Source organism: Pteropus vampyrus, unplaced genomic scaffold (genome assembly GCF_000151845.1).
Source record: "Pteropus vampyrus isolate Shadow unplaced genomic scaffold, Pvam_2.0 Scaffold166, whole genome shotgun sequence".
NCBI lineage: Eukaryota > Metazoa > Chordata > Mammalia > Chiroptera > Pteropodidae > Pteropus > Pteropus vampyrus.
The window spans coordinates 2,210,042-2,229,117 of record NW_011888947.1 but is presented as its reverse complement, the minus strand read 5'-3'; the positions used below and the strand labels follow the sequence as shown (position 1 = coordinate 2,229,117).

Sequence of the window (19,076 nt, the reverse complement as noted above, 5' to 3'; positions counted from 1 at the left end):
CTTACTGCCAGGAGGCAGGCCCCCGAGGCTGGGCTCAGAGGGGGCCACGCCTGGCCTGGGATTCAGAGCCTGGAGGTGCAGAAAAGGGGTAGCCCTTGCCTTTCGTGTGAGTGACCCAGCCTAGTCCTTTTCCCACTCCATGCCTCATTTCCTCATCTGCAAAACGAAGTTGTACCCCACCCCAATCTGGGAAGAAGCCCCCAGCTGTACGTCTGGTGCCCCTCAGAGCCTCTCTGTAGCTGCCTCAGTCCCGCAGATGCTCCTGGCCCCTCGTCCTGAGCCTGGAAGCCCTCATATTAGCTGGTGCCTGTTTTCTATCCCAGACCGACGTGGCCTTCCCTCCCAGGGTCCGGCACATGCACGCAGACCCCCGTGGGTCATGCACCTTGCAAACGTGCATGAACTCGTGTCATCCTCACTGTAACCCATCTAGGAGGCGCTCAAAGTGTTCCCACTTTCCAGTTGAGGAAACCGAGGTCAGGGAGGCTCATGACTTGCCTGAGGATACATGGTTGTTATGTAACAGAGCTGGGATTTGAACCTCGGCTCAGCCTAGCTTGGTCCAGAGTAGACACTGAGTTAACACAGTCCCGCTGAGAAGAGGGTCCCCAAAGGGCAGGACAGTATTTTGGTAGATCTTTGTGCCGGACCTGTGGTGTAGCAGGCGTGAGGTGCAGCGTCTGCCATCGGCAGTTCCTCTGTCTGGTCTTGGGGACTGATGGAGCTAAGGCACCAGGCCTGGATGAGGTGGAGTCAGAGAGAGAGGGAGGGGCTGCGAGAGGATAGGCTTGGAGGTGAGGCCTACTGATCCTGCTTATTCCGGAGCAGAGCCTCTCAGTTTATGCCCTAGAATCTCCAGACTGCTTGTACCTCCAGCAGCACACAGACCATCATTTCGGCCCACCTCACAAAGTAAAGGTCAGTGTGGTAGGGACCAGGACCCACTGCGGGACCTCGTGGACAGAGGAGACCATTTTTCTGCTTGTATGTGTGTATGAAAAGACTCCAGGCAGCTAAGTGGTATTTAAAGAAGATGAATCTAGCATCTCAGGTGGGGAAAATCGCAGCAGGGTGAGCACCTGCTAGGAGGCTGTTGTAGGAACACGGGCCCTGAGGGGAGACCTGGCCCTTCCCCAGGGGTGACCATGCCATTCCACAGTTCACCACGTGAGGACAGAAACAGGCCTTTCTTTACTGAATCACAATGAACCACTTCCGGGGAGGTGGTGCCCAAAGCAGCTGACTGGCCAGGGGTGTCTGCAGCTTCCTCTCCAGAAGACTTTGCTAGTTGGGCTTGAAGATGTCTTCTGATAAATGAGCCTCAGAAGTCCATGTCCTAGGCTGGCCGCCAACCCAGGATGGCTGAGTCGATGAGCCTGCCGGCTCCTGCCTCCCCTGCTTTTCTCTGACCCCGAAGGAAAGGGCAGCTGAATTTGCCCCTGGGCCACTTGGATTGTGTAACCAACAGCCAGATAGGGATGGGGAGAGGAGAAGGAGAGAGGCCCTGTCAGGCTCGTCTGGAAAAGGTCAAGACCCCAGAGCAGGCAGGACAAGGGGTGGGAGGAAGAGAGGGGAGAGTGTGCATCTCCATCGGGAGCCAGGAAGCTGGGGGCAGACGGCCTCCCCTGAGAAACCTGGACTATAGCTGCCAGCGTGGCCACAAATCCCAGGAATTTGGCGGCTGCTGCAGAAAGGCCGTCTCTGACCTCAACGAGGATACAGGTCATCTTGGGTTTCTCTCCTGTCTGTTAGAGGGTCAGCACAGCAGACCTCGCTGTCTCCTTCACAGCGATGAAATGTGTCATCGCCCCAGGACCTGCCCGTTGCTATGCTCTTGGCATGTGGGGAGCAGGATGAGGGGTGGGCTCCTTTCTAGGACCTCAGGCCACCTGCACGTGGGCTTCCCTTCTGTCTGGAGTGAGTAGGCCACCAAGATCCTCAGGCCCCAGGAATGAGACTGAGGGATTCTGTCTCAGCCCCCAGGCATCCAGCTTCAGCATTGTTGGGCAGAGGGACAGATATGGGGGCCAAGGGAGCTTCCAGGAGCTCCTGACCCTGAAGAACATGATCCAAGGCTTGGTGCTGCCCCCTGGTTTCCCAAGAACAACAATAATAGCAACTAACGTTTATGAAGAGCTCACTGTGTAGTGAGCCCTTTCTAAGCATTGCCCCATTCCTCCCATGACAGAGGGCTGTACTATTGACCCCATTGTACAGATGAGTAGACTGAAGCCGTTGCACTCTGCCTCCTGTCTCCAGAGCCTGGTGGCGACCATTTTTAGTTCTTTGTTCTCAGGCCCTGAGGGACTCTGGAAAGTTCCATTCACTGCTGCTGTATGTGACACCATGGCTTTCTGCTAGCTTGGTGGTTTCTGATGGTACCTGTACTCATTCAACCTTAAAGTGTGGCATTGGGGCCAAGTCAGATCGAATATACCCAGGGTGACACCCCGCTACCCAAACAGTGCCGTGATCTCTGGTCTGCCTCACTGCTCCCAGACAGGTGGGTGTCAATCATTTACCCCTTCTGACGATTTTAAGTCTGTGTTCTTCCCGGGAGGCTGCATTTCCAGTCTGCTCTCGGTGTGGGAGGGAAAACTATCCCAGGAAAGGGATTCGAAACTAGGAGAGCAGGATTTGGGAAGCAGCAGGCTTTCCCTAGCAGAGCCACCAGCAGCCCATACAGGTGTTTTGTGCAAATTAGAAGGTGCCTTTTACTCCAGGCAGATATAACCTATGCCCAGGTGTGTGTCGATGAGCAGAGCGAGGGCTGGGTTTCAGCTCCTACTTACCTTTTCCTCCAGGTGCTCTTGTGTGGTGGACGACTTAGACAGCTGTACTTGGCAGCCCTGCTTCCAGGGCTCCTGTTGGCTCCCATCGCCACCACCCCCAGTTGGTTGCTAGGGGCTCAGAGCACAAACCCAACACCATTCAGATGTCCTTTCACCCTGGGAAGATCAGGATGCGTATCTCCACTGCCCTGCTTGATGTCTGTTGCTCATGTGCTTAGTGGGGCTTGACTGAGATCTGTTAACTCATGCCAGGGGGAGGTTTAGAGGTGGAAGGACTCTAAGAGATCATTTAGCCCAGTGCCCATTGTATAGACGAGAAAACTAAGGCCTTGCAAGTTAGTGTGGCTTGAGCAAGTCATTGTGAAGACTTTGTTTCTCCTTTCTAGCTCCTTTCTCTCTTGTCTTGAGCCTTTGCTGTGTGCAGGGCTGAACAAGTATTCACCCCCTCCTTTACAGCTGAAGGTGCTGAAGCCCAGGGCAGCTGGGCACTTCACCCAAGCTCACCCAGTGAGTTAACAGCCCTCCTTAGGCCGAGCTTTCTCTGTCTGTTCCCACCAGCAGCAGACCCCAGAATGCCCTGGGATCAGCTCTCTTCCTGTAGGATGAAGAAGAGGGGACCCCAAGACCCCACAGGACACACCTTCACCCAGTTCCTGGCCTTGTGGCCGGCTCTCCTCATGTCTGCTCTGCATGGGATAATCAAGTCACCCCTCTTGCCATCAGGAAGAAGATGGAGGGTTGCTGCTGGCACTGCTGGGAGTTCTGCCCAACCTGGGGGTAGAACCAGGCCACACTCTGCCTGCCTCCCAGCCCATGTCCCTGGACCAGATAAATTATTCCCCCACAGCTACTCTAGTCTGAAATATCAAGTGTGTTCAAGGTCAAAGGGCCTGGCCTGGGGAGACCATGTATCCCTAAGCCTTATAGTAGCTGTGCTTAGCTCCAGCTGTACACTGGGACCACCTGTATTCTAGAAATACTGTATTCTAGATATATTGATTCTTGGACCCCATCGCCAGAGATTTTGATATGACTTGTCCAGGGTTGGGGCCCCTGGGGAGTTTTAAAACTCCCCAGGTGATTGGCATGTCCAGCAGAGATGAGAATCATTTTCACACTGACACCCATGCCCATGGGAGGGATACCTGACGATTTGGACGTGGAACCAGTTTGCTTGATAATCTGCCTGGATAATGGGCAAAGAAAACTCTTGGTAAAATGCAGTGTAGTTTATATAAAGTCCAGCGCTTAATTTCATAAAGTAAACTGACAGAAGATGGGTACTTGGTAGGAGGTGAAGGAGGCCTTGGCTGCTCCGAGACTGGCAGGAGCCAGCAGTGACCTCTTTCGAGGCATTAAGAAATGGGAGGGAGGGAGGCAGGTAAAGATGCAGTGCACACACACATGCAGGCATGGTCCTGCGGCCGGGACTTTAATAAGGATGTTGACAAACCGAGGCACATTCCAGAACCGGGGACTGATGGAGAATGAGCTGAGGAATTCAAGGGTGGGCATGGGGTGAGATTCTGCTGGAGCAGAGCAGAGCAGACTCCAGGGACTGTGAAAGTGGGCTGCAAGTATCGGGGCCCTGATGACAGATGGGGAGGGGCTTGGCCCAGGGGGTAGAAGATTTCAGCTCAACACAAGGAGGAAATTTTATCCCAGCAGTCCCAGCCCAGTGCTAACCTCCAGAGTGGGAGGGAGACCCAGCCAGTCCCAGGGAGCATGTTTGGGGCAAGCAGTGAGCTAGGTTCCCAACGAATAGTATTTCCAGCCACCTTTGCCTGAGCCTGGGACTGATGGAGAATGAGACTGGCTTAGCCTAGGTTCCTCCACCTGGGCACTGCTGACATTTAGAGTTGGATGGTTCCTTGTGGTGGGGGCCTTCCTGTGCATTGCAGGGTATTGAGCAGCATCCCTGGCTTCCACACACTAGATAGTAGCACTCTCCATCATTATGACAATCAGAAATATCTGTAGATCTTGCCAAATCTGTCCTGGGGAGCAGAACCGCCCCCCTACTCCACTGAGAACCACTGACTTGGAACAATGGCCCTCTACTCTGGCTGCACAGAGGGAGCCCCTGGCCGCTTTAGAAAATACTGAAGCTGCCTGGGTCTGCGCCCAGAAGTGTGATATCATTGCTCTGGGTGAGGCCCAGACAACCTGGGGTTAAACTGCCCCAGGTGATTCTAATATGGTGTTCCGTTGAGCCCCCCTGGGGAAGACTGTTTCTCAAACTTGAGGCATCATAAGAATCACCTGGGTGGTGGCTCTAACCCATCTTGATTTAATTAGAATCACCTGGAATTCTCAGACGTGGGCAAGTGTGGGAAAGGCCGCTTCGTTTCCATAAGCCCCTTGCAGAGAGTGAGGCTCCAGGGTTCTGAGCTGAGAGGCCTGGCTAGCCTGTCTGGCTGGGACCTCAAGTACCTCCTGCTGAGTTTCCTCCCCCTCTGCCCTCCCTTCCAGCTCTCTGCATCCCAGGGTTGGGCCTCTCCTCACCTCCCCCACCTTCTCCTCCCCGGTGACTTTATCCCAGCCCCCGCCCTCCGCCAGCTCCTGTGAGCCCGCCAGCAGCCGGCCCCCTCCTCTTTTCCTCCCAGCCGGTGGCTCTCAGCGCGGGCTTGATTTAGTAGGCGTTGGAGGAGAAAGGCAGCTTGAAGAGTCACTAAGAGCCTCGATGCTAGCCAGCACTTATCTGGATAGGAGAGGCCGGCAGCCCCGGGAGGGAGCCGGGGTGTAAGGAGAGACACACCTCTCCACCAGAGGGAGAAGGGCCTTGGCAAACCTGCCATCGTCACAGCCCTCTGCAGGGTTATTGGTACCATGAGCTACCAGCGACCTCCACCCCTAGCACGCAGCGTCCGGGCTGCCTGTGCCTGCCACACCCGGATGAGGCAGAGAAGAGGGGGTGAGGGGAGGAGTAGGGGGTACCCCTACAGTCGCCTCCTGCGGGTGGGGTACAGCTCCTTGCAGCACTAAGGCAGGAAACTCAGAGACCTCTGGGTTAGGACAGACGTCAGGTGGGCTCCTTGGGGGGCGTCCTGTGGCCCCTGTATGGCTATTGGGGGCGCAGGGAGAGGGCCCCCACCTGGCTTCTCTACTCCCCCCACCCCAGCCTTTTGGTTGTTTGCCTATCCCCCTCTCCTGGTACCCGTCTCCCTCCTTCTCCCTAATGAAAAATACAAAAGGAAAATGCGCCAGTGCCCAGGTCTGGGGAGCCCCAGCCCGCAGGATGGAGAAATGAAAAGCGGCCCCAATTAGAGGCTTTGGTTCTGCAAACTTGATGCTCGGCACTTGAACTGTCAACGGTGGAGCCTTAATTAGCAGCGGCGGGGGAGAGGTCAGGAACAACTCAGCAGTCTTGACAAGCGCGTTATCAAGTGCAGGGGAGCGGGGGCTGCCCGGGCCGCGGGCGGGGCGCGGGGGAGCGGAGAGGAGGAGGACGGCGGGGGCGCCGCGCGCGCGGGGGGTGGCGGGGAGGAGGTGCGCGGCCCCGCCGAGCGGGAAGGGAATAAGATGGTTGCTGCGAGGCGACTGCGCAGCCACGGCTGGCGGTGCGTGAAGCCTCCAGCGAGGGCGCGGGCGAAGGGGCGCGGGGCGCTCCTGGGGGCGGCGTGAGAGGCTGCTCCGGCTTCCCAGGCCCCCCGGCACCTCCCCTGAGTCCTCGAAGCTGGCAGGCGGGGGCGCAGCGGGCAGGGCGCACAGCGCGCAACTGGGCGGACGACCACAGCTGCTCCTGACCTCCCGCAGGACTCCCGGGACACCACTCCCTGGTTCCCCGGCTGTCCCGTGACCCCCTCGGCCCCTCTTGGCGCCTCCCTGTGTTCCCAGCCCCAGGCGGCAGCGGCAGGAGGAGCGCGTGGTGGCTTGGAAGCCCCGCCGCTCGGTGATCCCCGCGCCCACGTTGCCGGCTATGCCGGGAAGCCCCTTCTAGAGTCCCCCGGGTCCTCGTGGCCTGGCGGGGGCAGCACAGCATGCTCGGCATGAAGACCTGGTCGTCCCTGCTCCTGAACCTCAGTAAGTGCAGGGCTCGCCGCCCGCGGAGAGGGAGAAGGGGAGGGCCGGGGATGGAACTCTCCGGGGACGCCGCCCACCACGCCTGGCACACCGACCCCGGATTACCTCCAGGTCATGCACGTGGTACCCCCGGGGCGCTGCGGGGCCGCCTCTTCATCTTGTCAACTCAGAAAAGAAGCCAATCGATTTATTTTTGAAAGTAGAAAAGCTCCATCTGCCTGCCTGTCTGGCAGCGCCTGGGGCACGTCCAGGGGTCTAGGGGCTGGCGGATGAGAAGTGTGGAGAATCACCTTCAGATTTTATCCAGGCGAGGTGGCTGGCCTGCATAGGCCTTGCCGCTGTCCAGGGGCCTGTGTTATGACTAGTTAGCAAGCTGTGGTGGGAGTGTCAACTCCATCTGGCCCCTTTGTGTCCAGGGGACCAGGATCCAGGAGCAAAAAATGGGAGAGAGGTTTTCTCTCGCTCTTTGTATGCACACAAGTGCGGAAGAGGGGTGGGGTATGTGGCTTAAACTGTGTTTCACCACAACTTGCTCCCTTCCCACGAGGCACTGGCACCTCACCTGGGCCGACGCTAGCTAGCCCTCTGCGTGGGAGCACTTTCTCACCGTGTCAAGGTGATGACCTCCCAGTCGCTGGTGCATTTATTAGGTGGCGAGAAAGGAAGGCGTAAGCCAGCTGTGGGCAGTACTGCGTCAGTCCCTGTCTGAGATGGTTTAGCAGGACTCTGAGGCCCAGGGACACCCCTAGGAGCAGAGGGTGTGAATGTGGCATTGGGCAGGGCGGGGGACCTGAAGTCCTTGGCTGGAGGGGCAGGTGGAGGGAGTGATGGAGAGAGGGCAGCAGTGAACAGTAGCTCAGGTTCCCAAGGTTCCTTCAGGGTGATTCTAGTCACAGAGGATGGGTGGGATGATGGCTTCAGCATGGTCCCCCTTCTGGGAAAGGTTGGACATCCTGACCTCCAAATGCCTCTCCCGCTGGCCTTTTCTTCCAGGTGGGCCAGTTTTGGGGGAGGGGAGTGGCTGGTGGAACCCACCTGGCCCCAGAGAGCCCCCTCTTGCTCCCCTCCCCCTCCCCCAAAGCTGCTGGGGTCCCCCAATCCCCCTCCTCCATGCTTCCCCTCCCTTACAGCCCTGCGTCTCTCCGTGTATACCTCTCTGCCTGTTTGAACTGCAGCTTTTAAAGCTTTTTGCCTTTTGAAAACTCAGGGGGGAACAGTTGCTTGTGGAGAGGTCGTGAACAGTTGATGATTATAGTCCAGTGGGTAGAAAGAGCTTAAAACAAATCCCCATCCATCAGATGTCAGCTTAGGCGGTTTCCAGCGCTCTCCTGTGGGGGCCAGGGTGGGGGCGGCAGCATAGAGGAAGGGAGGGCTTCATTTCTTTCCACTAAATGAACCTACAAAACTGCCTCTCTTATTCAGGTGTCTGATCTTCACTCCCCTCTGCTGGCTCCTTCTGATCTCCCTTCCTCCAGGAGCTGGCAGAGGCGGAGACAGTGGAGGGTTCCCCCCGCCCCAGGACCTTGGCAGCCCCAGAAGATTCCTTACCATCTGTGTAGCCTTGGCCAAGTCACATGGCATCTGGGAACCTTAGTTTCCCAGAGCATACAGGGAGGACAGTCACGAGAGTGTGCACCACCATCTGCCCAGGGAACGATGTCCTTAGCCCCACGTGTTCAGTGGTGAAATCTGAGGCTTCTCGCTGGCCCATGGCATATCACCTCTCTGGAGGTGGAAGAGCCTCACTTTGTTCTCAGACACCATTGAAAGAGGCAGGGAAGGGGAGGCTGGCTGAAGGGGCCTGTGTGAAGAGCTGGATCAGCTGCTCAGGGTCTCCAAGGAGCCCCTTGCAAGCACAAGTGAGGGTTCACTTTGTGCAGGCAGCATCCTTTGCCTGCCATCGCACGTCAGGCTGCATAGCACCTTCAGGAGGGAGGTGCTAGCTTTGCGCCTTCTAGATTTTGCAGGTGAGGAAACTGAGGCTCAGAGAGGTTCAGCTCACTACTCAGGGTCATACAGCTGTTGAGGTGGTGAGGGTGCCTGGGCAGTCCCACTCCAAGGCCATGTCCCTGGTCAGCCATCTTTGGCCCCTGGGTGCCTCTTCCTCTAGCTCCAAAGAGATCTGGTCACCTCACTCTGTAGCAGTCTTAGACTGCCCCTCTCTGCCCACAAGACGAAGCCGTTGAGTGAGAAGTCTAGCCTCCTCTGTGACCTGCTTCCTGCCTACCATTCAGAGTCTCGCCTTCTCCAGCGCTCCAGCCAGCTGACCCCCATGCCTTATCCTCTTGTTCTTGCCATGGCCTGGTTATTCCTGTCTCTGCTTAGTGCCCTGGCCACTAGGGAGGCACATAGAAGAACAGCGAAGAGTGCCAGACCCCTAAGCTCCTGTCCTCCTACCTTCTCGTTGCTGTGTGACTTGAGGCAGGTGACCTGTGTACATGGGGACTGTGGTTCTGCCTTCCTAAGAATAAGTGCATCAGTCAAGTTAATAATAGTGCCTGCGCGCTGTGAGGTTAATAAATGTCAACCGCTACTACCTTTTCTTCCACCTGGAAAGCCCTTCCAGCTTCTGTCTGCGGTCTCCCTGTACCTCAAGGCCTAGCTTGAATGCCACCTCCTCTGAGAAGCCTTCCAGATTCTGCCCAGCCGGAAGCTATCTCTCCTGCTGCCTTCTGTCCTCATGGCCAGTATTTTTTTTCTAGGTGAAATCCATATTTCTGTACCTGTCAGACAAAAATTCCATGAGGAAAAATCTTTTTCATTCTCACCTCAGAATCTCCCAAGGTGTTGAGTATGTGATAAATGCTTGGATGACTAGAGGGAGACCATTTTTCTGGCTATACCAGTGTTTGGTGCCACTTCCTCCATGTTCAGTGGGCGCTTGGCTCAGACAAATATTGGAATAACATCTAGAGTCCATGTGGACCCTTAGAGATGCCTTCAGATCATTTCTAAGTCCCCTAAGTGGCAAAGCCCCAGCCCTGAGGGCCCCTTTCTTGGATCCAGGAGAGTAGGCTCACCTCTGGACAGCTGGCCACCTGTGGGGGAACGTTAGAACAGGGCACTCTGTGGACCATGCGGTCAGTTGTTGGAAGGACATGGGGTGGATTGCCCCTAAAGCCAGGTTGGGGAAACCCAACTGCTAGCCACTCTGCAAGGGGCAGGGTGCTGTCATTGTGTGTTGGGGTGAGAGGCGGGGGCAGCCTGGACACAGCCTTGGTTGTGGGATTATTTCTAAAACAACGTCCTCGGGAACCCCCAGAGGGTTGCAGGGGCTGTCTGAACCCTGTGGCCCAGACCAGGCTCCTCCTCTGACATTCCACAGCCTCAAAGGGTCACGGTGGACCCTGGCAGCCGAGGGAGGTGGGGATGGCATTCATAAGCCCTTTGGGGAGGGGCAGGGGGCAACACCACTGCCAGTGGGAAGACTCCCTGGGGGAGGCAGTGGGGGTGACATCATTTGTGCTTGTGTAAACCGGACAAGCCACTTCCAGGTTTGGAAATGTTTTGCCTTATTTGGGGGAAAAAATTTCTAGAGACCCTCAGCCAGGAAGAAAGAGGCTCAGCAGCCAGGTCGTCATGCTGGGTCCTTGCTAGTTAGTGTAGGGCAGGGGTCCCCAACCAGTACTGGTCCATAAACTGTTAGGAACTAGGCTGCACAGCAGGAGGTGAGCAGCAGTTGAGCAAGCGAAGCTTCATCTGTATTTGCAGCCGCTCCCCAGCGCTAGCATCACCGCCTCAGCTCCATCTCAGATCATCAGGCATTAGGTTCTCTTAGGAGCACCAGTCCCTGGTGCCACAAAGGTTGGGAACCGCTGGTGTAGGGCACCTGCATCTCCACTATTACCTGGTTTAACGATGAGGAGCGCTCGCTTGGAGCCAGATGACCTAGGTTTGCATCCTTGATCTGTTCTTATTGGCTGTGTGCCTTTGGGCAAAACATTTAACTTCTCTGTGCCTCAGTTTTTCATCTGTAAAAGGAGAAATAGTAATAGCACTTACCTTGTTCCAAGTAGCTGTTGCTGCATAATAAACCACCCCAACACAGTAGCTTAAAACAATAGCAAACGTTTAGTTTGCTCATGAATCTAGGAGTACAGTTTATAGTTCTCAGGGTCTCATGGGGTTGTAGTCAGTTGGAGGCTGCTGGGCCTCTCCCGTCCCCTCTACCACCTTTCCTGACCCAGCCTTGGAGGTCACACAGAGTCGCTTCTCCAAGGCAGCCACCAGAGTCACCTCAGGCTCAAGGGGAGGAGACAAAGACTTCATTTCCAGTTGGGAAGAGGGTCAAAGAATTTGTGGTCATGTTTCAGAACCCCCGCATACCCTCTAGGGGTGTTGGACTGAGTCGTTAATACATGTAAATAATGCTTCTTTGTTTTCTAGGTAACAGAGGTTACCTAGTAAACATTAGATGTCCTCAGAGCTAGGTCCCCAAGAAATTCTTTGTACCTAAAGAGACAAGGGGGCCATTGCAGAGGAGAGCATGTGGACTGGGGCATGGGTGGTCATAGATACTGCTCCTGAGTTAAGAGGCCCTCTCTGCCCACCCCCTTGTTTTGTTTTCAGAGTGACTCTTGACCTTTGAAATCTGTTCTCTCCCTGCCTGCCTGTCTCCTTGACCTTCAGAATGTCATCGTCCCTGGAAATCCTTGACAGAGGTTTCATGGGAGGGTGCCTCTCTACTGTGGGGTCTCTGATGTGTTACATAATGTGTCAGAGATCCTTGGACCACAAGCCTAGGGGAATGCCCTGGAGCAATAGGGAAGATTCCAGAAGCAAATGCGTGACTTGGGCAATGCCTTTCCCTTCTTGGGGCCTCTGTTCCCTAAGTGTGAGAAAGAGATTGATGTCTAGGAGGAATATGAGCTCTGGAAGAGAAATGAGGTAATGCTCATATTGGCATGCTGGCGACATTGTAGATCTTCTGTACTGGGGTGAATAGTGTCCCCCAAAATTCATGTCTACCTAGAACCTCAGATGTGACCTTATGTGGAAATATGCAATTGGTTAAGGATCTGGAGATATCAACCTCCATTAGGGTGGACCCTAAACACAGTGACTGATGTCTTTATCAAAAGAGAAAACAGACACACAAAGAGGCCGTGTGAAGACGGACGCAGAGGCTGGAGGGATGCGGCCACAAGCCAAGGAATGCCTGGCTGTGGGGACCTGTGTCCCACTACCCTTGGAGGCTGGGAATTCATTTTTCCTCTCTGGTCTTCAGTTCAGGCAGGAGGAATGAGCCGATGGGAAGGATGACCTCTTCAGTCTGAAATGAGCACAGTAGTCCTTACTCTTAGTAAGCCTCCTTACCTGTCACCTATTTGTGGAAGGTTAGGGACTTCCAAAGGTGGGGGGTAAGATGGAGAGAGGAGCCAGGGCCCTCTGCCTATTAGAGGCCACAGCCAGGCATCAGGGTGCCCAGGACCCTGTCCTTACCACGATCTCTGACAGCAATGAGGGGGCCCGAGGTCTCGTCACTCTTGCTCATCCCCGGCTTGAGCTGCCAGCCTCTCTGTCCCCAGGTCCTCCCTTGGCCTTGCTCTAGGTAAGGCTCACAGAGTGCCAGAGCTGGGGTCAATCCATGTTCGGTTGTTTATCACCTTCCACGCTCTTCTAGAAGGTCAGCAACATGTGCCAGCCAGTCTGTTCCTGCTGCATCCCCAGCACCCAGAACATGCCAGACTGAGTAGGCACTGAATCCTTGACTGACTTGAAAGGACCCATGGGGCCAGCAGGGGAGGTGGGGTGGGTCTGCCTCCCTCACCTGACCTGAGACCCCTGCACATACAGCTGGGCCCTCTGGACTAGGTAGCCCTTCAGCTGTCTAACCTGTGAATGTCTCAGCAGCCATCAGACAAACCGCATCCAGCTACGGGGTAGAAATGGAAGTTGAGGCCTGGAGCAGGTCAGGGCTTCTCTGAGGTCTGATGGGCAGGGCAGAGTCTCTCCCTAGTGTCGTTGCCATTTGGGGTCTGAGCTGCGGCACAGGCCTTTTATATCCAGCCACTGTGTCCTGGGGTGCTCTGAGTGCCACCTTCACCTGTTTGCCTTTGGATTTTCTTTGATGCCTCTTGTTGGGGAGCTAAACTCATACCAGTGACCCCGCCGGACAGAGCTGAGTCCCTTGGCAGAAAGCAGTTATGGAGGGCTGCTTGGGTGCCCCGGGGTGGGACTGGGTGAACTGGCAGGGCCCACGGCCATTGGGTTCCCTGGGGGAAACCAGCCTCTTCTCCCCCAGACACCAGAGTGGAGAAACCCTGGTGATCCAGTCGATGTTTCTTTTAATTACAGACAATTAAAACGGTGTCATGGGTATCAGTTCGGTCAGTTTGGAGGAAGGAGAGAGCCCAAACAGAATCAAAAAATAAAATAAAACCTGGTGGATTTTTAATAGCGATTATCTCCTGACACATAGTGTGTTGCCATCTGGCAGACACACAAGCCCACTGATGCTTGATGCTGTGGGGAGAGGGGCAGCGCAGGCTTCCTGCTGGCAGCCCAGAGCCAGGCCCTCCCTCCATGGGCTGACCCCAGAGCATGTCCGAGGTCCTCACCTGCCTGCTCTGGGCTTTCTCAGCCTGAAGGTGTTCTGGCTCCAGTATCAGTGGCCACAGTTTAAAAATGAAGAACACAGCATTTGTTAACTTTGTACCACATGCCAGTCTCTCAGCCCACGTTTGTTAGGCTTTCACTTGTGGCTAGATTCCCTACCCGCCATGGGCCTTGATGGTCAGGGATGAAAAGTTTGGGGTGAAAATCTTCAAATGGGTGGTTACATCTTACGGCACTTGGACACTGTTGATGTTTGGGGTGGGTACCATGTGGTGGGCCGTCCTGCGCATTGCAGGATGTTGAGCAGCATCCCTGGCCTCTACTCACTCAATGCCAGTAACATCCTCCCTGTTGTGACAGTCAGAAATGTCTCCAGACATTACCCAGTGTCCCCCGAAGGCAAAATGGGTCAAGCTGAGAACCATGGGCTTAATGTAAATGTATAAGTTTCCTGTGGCTGCCTTAATAAATTTCCACAAACTGGGGGCTTAAAACAACAGAAATTTACCTTCACAGATCCTGGAGGCCAGAAGTCTGAAATAAGGTGCCAGCGGAGCTTTGCTCCCTCCAATGATTCTAGGGGAAGAGCCTTCAGCCTCTTCTGGCTTCTGGCGGTTCCACGTGTGGCAGCATCACTGCAGTATCTGTTCTGTCTTCATGTGGCCTCTCTGTGTATCTCTCTCCTCACATGCCATTTTCTCTCTCTCTCTCTGCCCAGATTCCCCTCTTCTTGTAAAGACACCAATTTGGATTGAGGGCCACCCTACACTAGTATGACCTCATCTTATTATGTCTGCAAAAACCCTATTTCCAAATAAGGTCACGTTCTGAGGTTCTGGGTGGTTGTGAATTTTGGGGACACTGGAACCCAGTACCATAGAGGCTGGTTGATGGATGAGCTACATGCAGCACAGAGAAGGGAGGCCCAGTTAGCCTGAGGGTGGGCAGATGGAGTCCATGTAGGTAGTAGCTGTGCACTGAGGTTTAAGACCTTGCCTCACCTGGAAAAAAGGTGTTAGTAGAGCCTCCCTGTGGCCAGCTCTCCTCTTGCCCGTCTGGAGAGGTGGGTCTCAGCAAACTCAGTTCACAGACCTGGAACCTGAGTCATGGGCTTGGGGCCCTCCCTAAGGCTGCCCATGTTAGTATTTCCAGAAGTTGGAGGGCACATGTGCAGCCCTTTCCTCCACCTGCGGTGGCCTCAGCTATAGGAGTTGGGTTACAGACAGCGGTCAAGGCTGGCCCTGTCACTTGATATTCGGTTGCCACCTGCTGTGGGTTGAATTGTGTCCACCAAATATATTCAAGTCCTGGAACCTTATTGTACCTTATGAATGTGACCTTATTTGGAAATAACGTTAAGACGAGGTCGTATTAGGTACAATGGACCGCAGTCCTGTGACTGGGGTCAGACACACAGTGACAAACAGACATGCAGAGAGAATGCATGTGAGCATGAGAGCAGCCTGGCTGGTGGGGGCAGAGGCAAGGGGGAAAGAGAGCAAAGCTGGGATTCTGTCCATGAGGGGCTGAGAAGAGGGGGGTCCGCAGGGCCCCCTGGAATAGGGTCAGTTGATCCATTGGGGATGATATTACAAGTCACAGTTTATCGTCCCTGGGTGCATTAGCACCCAGGCATGGGGTGGGGGGTCACCCGACTGAATCAGGAGATTAAAGTAGAATTGTCTAGAGAACAGAGCCAAGCAGGGGACACCAAGGTTCAAGCCTTGAATTGGTCAGCGCCACAGGGTATGTCCAGTGAATTAGAGAAGGAGACAATTGAGGATGAAGGAAGAAAAGCAACATTCATTTTGGAAACTAGCACAAGAGTTTTACAGACCCTGCTCCCGTCAGCCCTCCCAGGGGCCTGGAGGCTCAGCTTCCAGGCAGAGGGCAGAGGAAGAAGATAGGAAAGAGGGAGAGAGGGGGACAAGCAGAAGGGGATGAGGGGCAGGAGGAGGGGCCCAGCCAAGAAAGAGGGCGGGGAGTGGCGGGGCGGGTGGGGGGGGAGAGATGGTGATGAGCGGTCTAGAGTGAGGGGTCTTGGGCGAGGGAAGTGCTCTCCGCTCTCCCGGAGGCCAGGTTAAGCCATCAGCACAAGGCACTCAGGTTTAATTGTCAGAAATGCAGCAGAGAGAAATGAATGTGCCTCCCTGCCCGAGCTGGCACAGCCCCTCCGGCATCACCCGCCTGGGGTCCCCCACCGGTCTCCCTCCCTGCACCTCCAGCTGTTCTCGCTGCTCCCAGGAACAACAGCTGCCAAAGTGGCAGGGTGGGGAGGAGGGTGGAGGGAGGAGATGGGGCGGGCTGTTGGGGAAGAAGACAAGACAATCAGAAATCTATTGGAGAGGAGGCCGCCCTGGGTGGGAGGAAGCTCTAAGGTGCTTGCTCTTTTCCAGATGAGAGCCCAGACCTATGGCTTCTTGTCCCCTTCGCCTGGCCTGGCCCCAGCACCTATCACCTGGACTGGTACAATAGCCAACTTGCTCGTCCCCCTGCTTCTGCCCTGCCCACTCCACTCCATGCTCCATCCTCTGTGGCACCAGAAGACCCTATGAGAAAGGAGGTCTCATCATGTCTCCCCTCTGCCCAAAACTCCCCAGGGCTCCTACTTCACTCCCAGTGCAGGCCACGTCCCCGGCACGATGGCACACATGCTGTTCCTTCCTCCAACCCACTGCCCCCGCCCACTCTTTCCTGGCTGTTTCTTGAATACTTCAGACATGCTCCCAGCTCAGGACTCTGCCTGAGATGCTCTCCTGCCTGGTGCTCTCTCCCCCGGGTCCCAGCTTGACCAGGTCATTTCTCTTAGAGGTCTTCACAGATTCACCTGTCATGGGCTGCATGGTGGCCCCCAAAAGATGTGTCCAGAACCTAACCCTTGGAACCTGTGAATGTGACCTTATTCGGGAAAAGGGGTTTTGCAGACATAAATAAGGATCTTGAAAGAAGAGCCTTCTGAATTACCCAGGTGGGCCCCTAAATCCAATGATGAGTGTCCTGCTAAGAGAAGGAGAAGGCAAACAGAGACCGCCCTGTGAAAACTGAGCAGAAAGCTGAGCTCACAAGCCAAGGAAGGCCAGCAGCCACCCGAAGCCGGAAGAGGCCCAGAAGGATTCTTCCCTGGAGCCCCCGGTGGGAGCACAGCCCTTGGAATCTGACTTCTGGCCTGAGGCGCTGAGAGAATAAATGTTTTGTGCAGGCCCCTAGTTTGTGGCTCTGTTACAGCAGCACCAGGATTGATAATAATCCTCCAGCTTTATCCGACAGTGCACCGCCGGCCCCTCGCCTTGCCACAAGCTGGTTCCCATGGCACCTGTACATTTAGACAATGCCACGGTTTAGCAACACGTTACTTTTATCATTTCTTGCCTAGAACTAACTCAAGCTCCCGACCCAGAGCTGCTCCAGACCCTCACCTGCGGCCATGGCGGGGGGTGTGGTGGAAGGTGTCCATTTGGTCCTGGCTGGGACCCCTTTTTCCGATACACCGGGCGCACTGAGTCACCAGAGGGACGTGAGGTGGGCAAGGGCTCCAGAGCCCAAGACAGGCAGACAGCGTTCCCTTCACCTCGGTTCCGGTCAGAAGGTTGCCAAAGTCATCTCACCTGAGTCGTGAGATAGATGATAGCTTCGAGGACCTCGTCCTTTGCCTTTGGGTACCTCAGCCTTTGCCGTAGGGTGATTTCAGAGGCCTGGCAAGGCTCTGCTCCAAGGAAGAGTTCAGACATTTCCTTGGCAGGTAAATTCTCAGCAATTTCTCTCTCCTTTTCAAGCCTGGCACGGCAGCCTGGCCACCCCCTGAACCAACATCTTCCTGAGCCCATAGGAGGATGCCGGGGGCTGCCAGCCCTGCCATGTGGCCCGACCCTCCCTGTCCAGTGTGAATGCTGCCACGCGTCCCCCACCATCTCAGACTCCAACTGCGTGCTCGTGCCGTGTTCCCGAAAGGATGACCTTCCACCTTCCCTTTGGTTTGGGCTTCCCAGAAAGACTCGGAAAAAGAAACCACTCAACCAAAGTAGCCAAGGAAAAATGAAAAAGTCCACGGTTCTGCTCTTGGAAAGTGGTGTATTAGTGTCCTGGGGCTGACGTAACAATTCCCACACCGGGGGCGTAACCAACAGACAGTCATCCTCTCGCAGCACTGGAGGCTGGGAGTCTGAAATCAGGGTGTGCAGGGGGCCACGCTCCCTCCAAAGGCGCTAGGGGAGGGTCCGTTCCAGACCTCTCTCCCAGCTCCTAGTGTTGCCAGCAGCCCTGGGCATTCTTTGGCCTGTAGATGTCACCCAGAGCCTGTTCCTGGGTGCCTGGGCCTGTGATCCCAGGATCCCAGGCAGGAGGCTGTCTCGGGAGGGAAATGGAGCATCTTGCCTCTGGCGAGAAGAAAGAGGAGGTGAGAGCCCAGTGGGAAATACCTCTTCTTGAGGCCTGTGAGGGCCCCTGTCTAAGAACATGACTGGCTCCCGAAGGCCTGGAGTACATAGAGGGGGTTCCTGGGCAGTTTGGCGGGGCCCATCAAGATGAGGATGACGTTCAGAGAATTGCAGATAGGTAAGCGATGCTGGGGTCTCCTTGCGCCTACTAATTTTTCACTCTCACATGCGTCTGACGGTCCCAGATAAGGTGAGCCGTGTGCAAACCTGGAACAGCACTTTGTGCTTTAAACCCCACGTCGTCATGGCCTGGTGGGGACGTTTTAAGTGTTTGGGGTACAGAATGAAGCAGTCAGATTTCCATTGCCCCAATCATAGGTCCTTGTAGCTGCCACTCTTGCCGTTTATTCTCGGGGTCCAGCCTTGCCAGCTGTTTTGAGTTCCTCACATTCTCATCTGCCTCACAGCCTTTGCACATGCTGTTCCCACTTTCTATAATGCCATTCCTAGCAGACCCCAGCTCTTCCTTCTGATTGTTTTCTGGCCCGTTTTCTGGGCCCACTTTGTTTGGATTTGGTCGTATAACTTCTTGATTCTGTGTGTCGCTCTGCTGAGCTGGGCTGCACCAAGGCAGGGACTAGATTTTCTTCAGCTCAGCAGCCTGTCCTCAGTGCCTGGAACATGTATGTAGGAGGTGCTCAATAAAGACTCTGCATACCTTTTCTGTTTTAAGTGTTTCCCAGCTCTTTAGCCCAAACCGAAACCATGAGAGACCTCCTACCATGCGCTGGCTGCTCGTGAGCCGTGGCGTCCTGGCCAGGGACCGACTTCCACCCTGGGCAGGCCGTTCCCCAAGTGGGTGCCTCTGCACGCCCCACCTTCTGTCCTCATGCATGCCTCTGGCCTCCTGGGCCCTTGGAGTCACTTGCTGGGCACAGAATAGGCCTCAAGGGTTTTTGGTTTTTCAGCAGTTTTGTTGAGATGTAGTTCACGTGTCATACAATTCACCCTTTTCAAGTGTACAAATAGTTTTTAGTATGTTTAGATAGATAATTGTGCAACCTTCACTACTGTCTCATTCCAGAACATTTCATCACCCCAAAAAGAAGCCCCATACCCATTGGCTGTCACTCCTCATCCCCCTCCACCCCAGCCCCTGGCAACCACGAATCTGCTTTCTGTCTCTTATGAATTCACCTATTTTGGATGTTTCATAAATGGAATGATACAATTTATGGCCATTTCTGACTGGCTTCTTTACTGAACATAATTGTTAAAAGGTTCATCTATTTATAGTGTGTGTCAGGACTTCACTCCTTTTAATGGCTGA

At 55.0% G+C, this 19,076-nt stretch overlaps 1 protein-coding gene and 1 long non-coding RNA gene across 3 annotated transcripts in view; both read left to right on the top strand.

The window, feature by feature from the left end:
* Positions 1–19,076, top strand: part of GSE1 (Gse1 coiled-coil protein) — a 432,056-nt gene that overhangs the window by 232,843 nt on the left and 180,137 nt on the right. The window lies entirely within an intron of this gene.
* LOC111745808 lies at positions 4,514–18,258 on the top strand. 2 transcript variants are annotated; one of them, XR_002782795.1, is made up of 4 exons: positions 4,514–6,138; positions 6,549–6,815; positions 15,770–15,839; positions 16,342–18,258. It is a non-coding gene; the product is annotated as an uncharacterized LOC111745808 (long non-coding RNA). The 2 variants fall into 2 exon arrangements; XR_002782794.1 differs by having other exon boundaries at positions 15,770–18,258.